The sequence below is a fragment of the Chinchilla lanigera genome, unplaced genomic scaffold (assembly GCF_000276665.1).
Source record: "Chinchilla lanigera isolate Chin_1 unplaced genomic scaffold, ChiLan1.0 scaffold00139, whole genome shotgun sequence".
NCBI lineage: Eukaryota > Metazoa > Chordata > Mammalia > Rodentia > Chinchillidae > Chinchilla > Chinchilla lanigera.
In genome coordinates, this window is record NW_004955540.1 from 1,658,486 (window position 1) to 1,667,400 (window position 8,915).

The window sequence follows — 8,915 nt, forward strand, 5'->3', positions numbered from 1 at the left end:
TGGGGAGAAACCCTATGTATGTAAGCAATGTGGGAAATCTTTCAGAAAAAAATGTTAGCTTGCAAAGACATCATAGAATTCACACTGGGGAGAAACCGTATGTATGTAAGCAATTGGGAAATGTTTCAGAGAATATGGTAGCTTGAAAAGACATCGCAGAACGCACACTGGGGAGAAACCCTATATATGTAAGCAGTGTGGGAAAGCATTCAGCCCACACAGTAACTGTCAAAGTCATGAAATAATTCACAATAAGAAGACACCCTATGTATGTAAGCAATGTGGGAAATCATTCAGCCAAAATGGTAACCTTCATGTACATGAAAGAATTCACACTGGGTAGAAACCCTATGTATGTAAGCAATGTGGGAGATCTTTCAGTCATAATAGTACTTTGCAAAGACATCACAGAATTCACACTGGGGAGAAACCCTGTGAATGTAAGCAATGTGGGAAATCTTTCTGTCGAAATGGCAGACTTCTTGTACATGAAAGAATTCACACTGGGGAGAAATCTTATGGATGTGAAATATGTGGAAAAAGTTTGCTCATAAATCCATATTTTTTACACATTTTTGTACCACGTATTTTTTCTCTCTTGTGGGTATTTTCTCAATTAATCACTCCCTCACTTGATATCATTTCTTATATGCTTATCATAGGCAAGTCCCTGGATATCCCCCGGAGACAGGCCACAAGCAGAGCTAGACATCATTCCTCTGCTCAAGAGAAGCTGCACCCTTTGAGTCACATGACCCAGCCCATGCATCGCATGCTCCTGGCTCCAGGTATTGGCCCAGTATGGCACTTATTCAAAGACAGTCCAGTCAGACCCCACAAAGTCTTGCACAAGCTTCAGAATGCTGGAAACCTTTTTCCACCCTCTTCTGTATCCTCAGCATAAACAAGAAAGCCTGCTATGTACAAGAACCTCAATATATGTTTTTGAAATAATTCCATGAGTTCTGTTTGAGATGTGGAGAAACAACCTACCTCTTTCATGCTAAAGCTTCCATCTTATCACCAGATGCAGCCTATGATGGAATCAACAGACTGTGAACCAAACAGCACAGAGAGACACATGATTACATCGTGTGAGCTTGAAATCTGAAGTCTGAAGCCTGGTCTGAGTCTGAAGCCAGGGTTGCCCTTGTGAAGAAAGGTGGTCCCTCTTGGTGGAAATGGAAAGGCAACCCCAAGTCCTTGGCAGAGGGGTGCTGGCTGATCTTGAGTCTCCCTTTATGGCACATACAACTGTACAAATTGCACAAGGAGGCCCTGACTGTGAATGTTAAACTAACTGGTGGTGTGATTATCATACAGAACACTCACCACTGCTCTCTAGACAGAAGCAGAGGGATGGAAGAAAGAAAGGCAGAAAGGCAGGGTTTGCCTTTTGCATTGCCTTCACGTCATAATATAGCAAACTGCACCAGACAATTGCTACAAGACCTACTTGCACGAAGAATACACAGACCCCAAAATCCTTAGCTCTGCCCAAGAACACAGGCCGTCATTATGTCATCGCCTGATGCCAGCATTTCCTCTGCTGTCACATATGAGGATAGATGGGGCTCTCTGTGCAAACGTTGTAACCTGCAGCGACAGAGGCACTTTCTGCAGGATTACTTGAACTCAGGGTCATGTTTACACTATAAATATGTAAATGTGCTGTGTAAATATTTATGCTTGTTTCATTTAAAAAGAAACAGAAAAGAATGAGGCTTAATATGAGCAAACAGCTTTGCTACTCTGGGGTGGTTGAGATAAATAGCTTCAGCATCTTTTGTGAGTTTCAAGAAATGCAGGATCTCAAATCCTAACCCAGATCTGCTGGGCCCTCATCTCCACTTACCAAAGTCAGCCAGTGACTCCAATGCACATCACGGTTGAAGAAGCATTGCTGTAAGATCCTCTGAGCAAGAGTAGTTGGTGGTAATACCATTCTGAGTAGCAGTCCTACTTTATAAGGAAAAACTCACCACCATCACAGTAAACCAGTAGGCATGTCAGGAAAAGAAAGTCCCTGTGCTCAGAGGAGGAAAAGCTGAGGGGTACAGTGGTGGGAACTGAGGGAAGTCTCCTCCGTTTCCTGAAATAGGAATCAATTTTATCAACTGAGGGAGAGGTTGGAGAATATTAGAAGTAAGGAAAGAGAAGACAGGTTTGGAAGAGGCTGTGCAGAAGACAGAACAGACCAGGAAACACCTGCTGGCCAAGCAGTGCTGCATCCACCTGTGCACACCTCAGCACTTTGCTTTCCTCCAGCCATGTTCAGCTGCAAGCCAGAGACAAGGAGAGCACTGAGGGCTGTGCCTAACAAAGCTTGGGGGGTTTGCCAGGCACTTGAAATGAAGTAAAACAGAGAATTTGTTGAGGCTGCATGCAAGGCAGTGATTTATTGAAGGATCATGGAATCAGCGAGATAAAAAGGACATGAGGACTCAAACAAAATAACAGGCTGGGAAAAAGTAATAGGGTCACTGGATTATGGATCTCTGAAGTAAGCAAGCACTGAGGTCAGGGCACTGAAAGAATTAAACTAGAAAGTTAGAAGCAGATAGAGACTGGGATTCTCTTAACTGGGTTTATGAAGAGGACTAATTAGCAGTCATCCCACGGTCCACTCCAGGTCATCTAATATGGCCGGTCCTAGCCATAGGAGATGGTCTAAATTTAAATTAATTAGAATTAAAGAAAACTTAAAATCCACTTCTTCAGTTGCACAAACCATACTTCTAGTACTTGACGGACACATGCAGCTAGTGGCTATGCTCTTGAACAGTGAAGAAACAAATATTTTCATCATCACATAAAGTTCTGTTGGGCAGTGTTATCCTAGGAACTGGCCATGGGAGTTCATGATAGCACTCATAATAAGATCTTGGGCAAGATCATTGCAAGGTACTGGCTTGTCTGCACATACATGTAAACCACCAAGAATTGGAACAGGAGCAGCTCTGGAGAGAGTGACAGAGGTCCAGGAGCTCAGTTTTTCAAAGTGCCAAAGAGAGTAGGGTCAATGGACCACTGCTATGAGGTGACTTGTGGGCGAACACTAAAGTGAGGAGAGCATTAAAATGGTCTAGAGGGACCCTGAGGGAACAAGGAAGACTCCACCCCATGTTCAGGCTTCAAGGCCAACAAGAACGGTGGTGAAAGAGTACAGGGGCAACGATGTTTTTGAGTAAGATCCAGCTTCTGTAGGAAGAAGAATTGGAGAATTTTCAAAGATAACTAAGGGGTCAGGAGATCTTACTGATCACTGACCAAAGGTCCGAAGGCAGGGTTTCAGAAGACAGAGAGTAGTGGACAACGGGCTCAGAGAAGGAGCTGTGCAGAGCTTTGTAGCATCCAGGGCCCAGGAGATGAGAGAAGCCCTACAAACCAGAATTTGGTGTGGGGATCATATGAACAGGAATTTGGAGAACAGCGAGATTGATCTCTTTGCCCCAAAGTACCAACAGAGTGAGCTGTAAGTGCTGAAGGAGAAACAAGACTTTTTCCAGGAGCACAAAAAATTCTGGAAGATCCTCTCCACTTCCTCTTAAGATGAGATGAAGGCTCAATCATAGCTCAGAGCTCTGAGCACCTCTTGGAGGCTGGTGGAGGAGACACAAAGCCTGGGAAGTGTCCCACAGGGAGTATGGACTCCTGATTTCCTAAGCCCGCCAACTAGACAGGCTGTGGTGCTGAACTGTTCCTGGAGAGGGGCTTGCTGTAAACAGGATCCAAGCCTCAGGCCCAGGCCTGGGAGCCTGCCTGAGTGGAACCTGGGCCCAATATCCCCTTCCGGCCAACGTGCCCATCTTTAAGCTTTACACATTCTGTTGCATCTGCGTGGGAGTCTCCTCTCACTTCTCACAAGCAAGGACTGTCACCATCTGCTGCTTGACGATGCTCCTTTTAAATATTCAAGTAAGTGACTCTTCACTGATTTGGTCAAGCATTCACTTGGGAAACGTTAATGACAAGCCTTAAGAGAACAAATTGGAGAAACAAGAGTTCAAATACAAGTTCCGCCACTTACCAGTTGTACTTTCTTGGAAAATGCTTTAGCCTCTCTTCTGTAAAATGGAAATTAGCAATAACTTCCTCATAGGGCTGTGTGAAAAATAAATAGAATAGTCCAGCAAATCCATGAAAGTAAATGGTGCAGTCAAAGGCAGGCATTAGTCACTGTTAGTCACAGGTATCTTTTGCCAGGCACTGTGCTGAACGTCGGGGATACAAAAACTCGTGATCTAGCTAGGGTGACAGCATCTAAACCTATGCATTATAATTGTAATGTGATTAGCTAGGAGCTATTCTAAAGAATGGTACACGAATACTATTACAGTATCATGAAAGGAAGATTTCATGGTGCCTTGGGAGACAGGATGGTGTCCCGGGAGTGATATTTGGAAAGATCTTCTGATAAACAGGAGTCTGTTCCAGTTATCTTTGGTTGTTGTAGCAGAACCTCATAAATCAAGTGACTTATATACAACAGACATTTATTTCCCACTGTTCTGGAAGCTAGGAAGTCCAAGATCAAAACACCAGCATATTCAGTGTCTGGTGAGAATCCACTTCCTGCTTCATACGTAGCACCTTTTCCCTGAGTCTTCAGCTGGCAAAAGGGATGAGGAAGCTTTCAGGGTCTTGTTTACAAGACCACTGAGCCCATTCGCAATGGCTCCACTTCATCACTCAATCATATTCTAATGGGGATACACCTCCCAGCACCTTGGGGACTAGGATTTCCACATTTTTGGAAGGACAAACACTCAGTCTGTAGCAATATTATTATTCTCCAGATGGAGAAAAGGAGCAATGCTATTATTCTTGAGAGTGAAGGGACAATGTCATACCTTGACACAGTATGGTATGTCTACAAAGCTGGGGGAGCCATAGTGACCAGAGTGGAGAGCATGGTGACCATGAGGTGTGAGAAGTTGATGGCCACCTATGAGGATGGGTGTCTACCTCACCAGCCCTTAGACCTGACCTTGAGGGTCATGGGCAGTCATGGTCAGGGTTTAGGATGGAGAGTAGCTCAGAGGAGAAGCCATACTGCAGGCGGTGGAGAGACCATCCAAGCAGCTGTTGCTCAAATGCAATTAAGACAAGATGAGGACCTGCACCAGGGCATTGCCAGTGTACATTCTGCTGTGTATAAAGTATACCTCATTTAACTCGATTAAAAATTAGATTGTTTGTCATCTATTTGATTTCAGAGTTTTTTATTGTTTTCATTGATATTTCCCCAAAGGGCCTATTTCCTGGAACAACCATCTGGAGACACACACCACTGTGTCAATTTCTGATGGCTTCTGTTTCAAATGAACGTGTATTCAGTAGCTTAAATGCCAGCTTTGCAGTAGGCACACTGGACTGGCTTCCTATGTGGGCAAGGTGAGCAGGGCTCTGGGGGAAGATTTCTTTCCTGGCCTTGTCCCCCTTCCAGAGGCACCTGTAGCCCTTGGTTCACAGTCCTTCTCTCATCTTCAAAGTCAGCAGCCATATCACCCTGACCTCTACTTCCGCACTTTGGTCTCCTTGCCCAACTCTCACTCTTCTACCACCCAGAAAACCCAGGACAATCCCCAGTCTCCAAGTCCTTGCCTGAATCACATTGCCAAGGGGCTTTTACCCTGGAAGAACATTCACAGGTTCTGGAGATCGAGGTGGTGTCTGGGGAGCGGGGGCTGTTCTGCTTACAGCTGCAGGTTTTTACTATAAAGTAGAGGAATGGATAATAACCCTAGGGAAAATGCTGGGGCTAAATAAGACTATAAAAGATTTAAACCTCTTTGGGTAAACAATAGGCAGAATTTATTGCTTTTAAATTGATATATTCATGTATTAAAATTTGAAAGCGGTCATAGGATATTTTTCAAAACTCCCCTTTTCAGATGCTGAGCAGGGAAACTATGCCATGTCTAGATTCCTGACCTACAGAAAGTGGGAGGCAAACTGTGTTCACTGAAGCCCCTAAGTATATCACAGTTTATTATAAGAACATCCCTCCACGAGTAATGCTATCTGTATGGGCAAGGATTGCATCCGCATTATCCTCACTGTATCCCCGGCATCTCACATTGAACCAGCACAGAGTGAGTGTTCAACAAATATATGTTAGATGAATGACTGAATGAGGGACTGTGCGCCATGCTTACAATATTCACAACCACTCCATAAAGATTATTTTAATTAATATTTTACTAAGAGAGAAAAGATAAGTGATGCATTTGAGATGCACACAAAAAGAGGATAGGACTGAAACTAACATCTCCCAGGACAAAAATCACAAGCCCCACTCAAACCTTAGCAGTATCATTTCCCTCACCTACACCCACACAAGACAGCACCAGCCAATCCACGGCAGGCTTAGCCACGTCCATCACAGGCCTTGGTGGGCACTCAGCAGCCACAGTCACTAACCACATCTGGCCCAGGAGAGCAAACTGATTTATCATCCAGGCTCCAAAAGCCTAGCTGAGCTCCACGTACAGCGTGAATTTAGGGCCCACTGCCAGCCTGTCTGGGACAGAGTAGGAAATAGGAGTCTGAGCACAGGGAGAGGGTGTGCAGAAGAAGAAAGGCTGACAATGGGGAAAAAACAATGGTTCTAGAACTTTCTGTGCAGAAGGAAACCTCTTGACATTTCCAGGCAGGAAATTTCACCAATAATGCATGTGATAGCTGGATTTCCTTATGGCTGAGTTCCCTGCATCTGCTGATGGATTCTTCTCTGCAGTCATTGAGCGTAACGATTAGAACCCCGTGTTTATTACTGTCGTGGCCATCAATCCCCCACTTCTCTCTGATGACGGCACCAGGGACAGGCCGGACTACACATTTGCCATGGCCGGTATTTTTATTGTTTTGACAATTAATGTGAATGTTTGCCTAAGGGACTGCAGTTGTATTTTAAACACTAATCTCCAGAAAGAAAAGCTAACCATTTGAAAAAAGAGTATGTATGCAGCCATAAACATGATAGAAGCGAAAAACAGAAAAGAGATGAAAAATGAGGAAAACAGTCAATGAATTAGTTGCTCGGTTTTGACTTTCTTTCTTTCTTTGTTAATAACTTTGCTGTAGGCGTTACATAGATCAGGGTTGCCCAATACATTATACTGACAATGCTGCCTCTCTTGCTCATGGCAGGCATTATTAATTAATCACATCATTCTTTTCTCCCCAAATCCCAGCTTGGTCTTGGACATGATCTTACTATGCAGCTCCAGGCACCCAATACCAATCTATCCTATGGATCTCAAGGCAAAACCACTTGCCCTCCAAGATTACAGACACTACCCTCACAAGCTATCGAGCAAAAAGCAGTCAAGTGAAGCTTTCGTGAGGAGCCCAGAACCAGATCCCTGGGTTTGAAGTCTACCTCTGCTCTTCCATGCTTCTAGTCTGTAAGATGGGGGCAGTAACAGAATCCACCTCATAGAGCTACAGCAATGTTTATTTGAATTAAGGTATGTACAGGTCTTGGGAGAGGACTTGCCAACAGCACTGGCCACTCTTCCTTATGCTTAGGTACTTTTGGATCCCTTTGTTGCCTGGGCAAACCTAGTTCTCCTACTAGACTCCTGCTAGGTTGTTCTAGGCTGCTCAAAGAAGGGTACCATGCAATCCTCTTTGCATTCCAGCACTTAATACACAATAGAAACCAAATCAATTCTATTTAATTGGAACTGAATTCTTCCAGCCACATTTGCTGCCCCCTCCTGTCCTGGCTGACAGTGCCTCACATCCCTGTCTCATGTCTCTCCCATCATCTCTTCCCCCCACCCTTCATCCCTTTAAAGCACCAGGCCATCTTCCTTCGCTTCCACTTCCCCACCTCAATCCCACCAATAAATCACTTGTTTCTTACCCATCCTTCAGAGCTTGCCCAGATAGAGGAAGCATTCATCTGTTTCCCAGTAAATATGAGGCATGATCTAAAAGTACAGTGAATGCTTAAAGCTTTAAAATGTTAGGGCTAGGGATATAGCTCAGCAGCGCAGCACCTGCATGGCAAACGTGAGATCCTGAGTTTGATTCTCAGCGCCAAAAAAAAAGTATTACATTTAAAGACACATAGCTGTTAATTCCCCCTCACTTTGAACATACCTACCCTATCGCTGTTGCCACTTTCTGAAGCAACTCTGGAGTCCTCTTTTGTGAATGAATTTAGTTACACTGCCATGGCTGCCTGGATGTCCTGAATAGATTCAAGACTTTTACCTTTCATGGTCATTTTGACTCTGAGTGGAGCCAGGGGTTGTGTGGTGCCAGATCTGCTGATAAGGTGGATGAGAACACTGCATAGTGTTTTTAGGCAGCTGTCTTCCTGTCGGTACTCAGCAGCAGGATTCACTGTACTTTTTTTTTTTATCACACTTCATAAAGATATTCACAAAAGAGCACTTCCAGAAATGCTTGAGAAAGTGGCAAGAATGATGGGATATGCTCAAAGTGAGAGAAAGTGTCTTTGGGGAATTAGTGGCAATGTGCTTTTCACAGTTACAGATTTGTTAAACATTCACTGTCTGTTTCAGTCACACCTTGTGTTCCCAGCTCTGCCTTCCAGGCACAGAGTAGAACTGTACTTCCTGCCCTTCAACGGCAGCTGGATGGGGCGTGTGAAGAGCCTGGCACACAGTGGAGAATATGACTGCTGATACGCGTGAAACGCTTCCAGTCTCGTTCCTCTTTCTGCCATAACAACTCCAATGTTCCAACACAGGGCTCTCGTCAGTTGGGTTTGCCATGAAAGTGCAGTGGAGCAGGACCTCTTGCTGACTGTGATGGAGCCAGAGTATGCATGAGCAATAAATCTTTGGTTTTTGTAAGGCACCATGACATGCTTCTGCTGCTGTTGCTGGTTCTGCAACCATCCCCTAAGCTGGCCTGACAGATACATTACCTTG

At 44.5% G+C, this 8,915-nt stretch overlaps 1 long non-coding RNA gene across 1 annotated transcript in view; it reads left to right on the forward strand.

The window, feature by feature from the left end:
- Window positions 1–1,455, forward strand: part of LOC106147294 — a 3,141-nt gene extending 1,686 nt beyond the window's left edge. Inside the window, exons 2-3 of the long non-coding RNA XR_001232122.1 lie at window positions 663–788; window positions 1,028–1,455. This is a non-coding gene — a long non-coding RNA (uncharacterized LOC106147294). The remainder of the gene's footprint in view (window positions 1–662; window positions 789–1,027) is intronic.
- The last annotated feature ends 7,460 nt before the right edge of the window (window positions 1,456–8,915 follow it).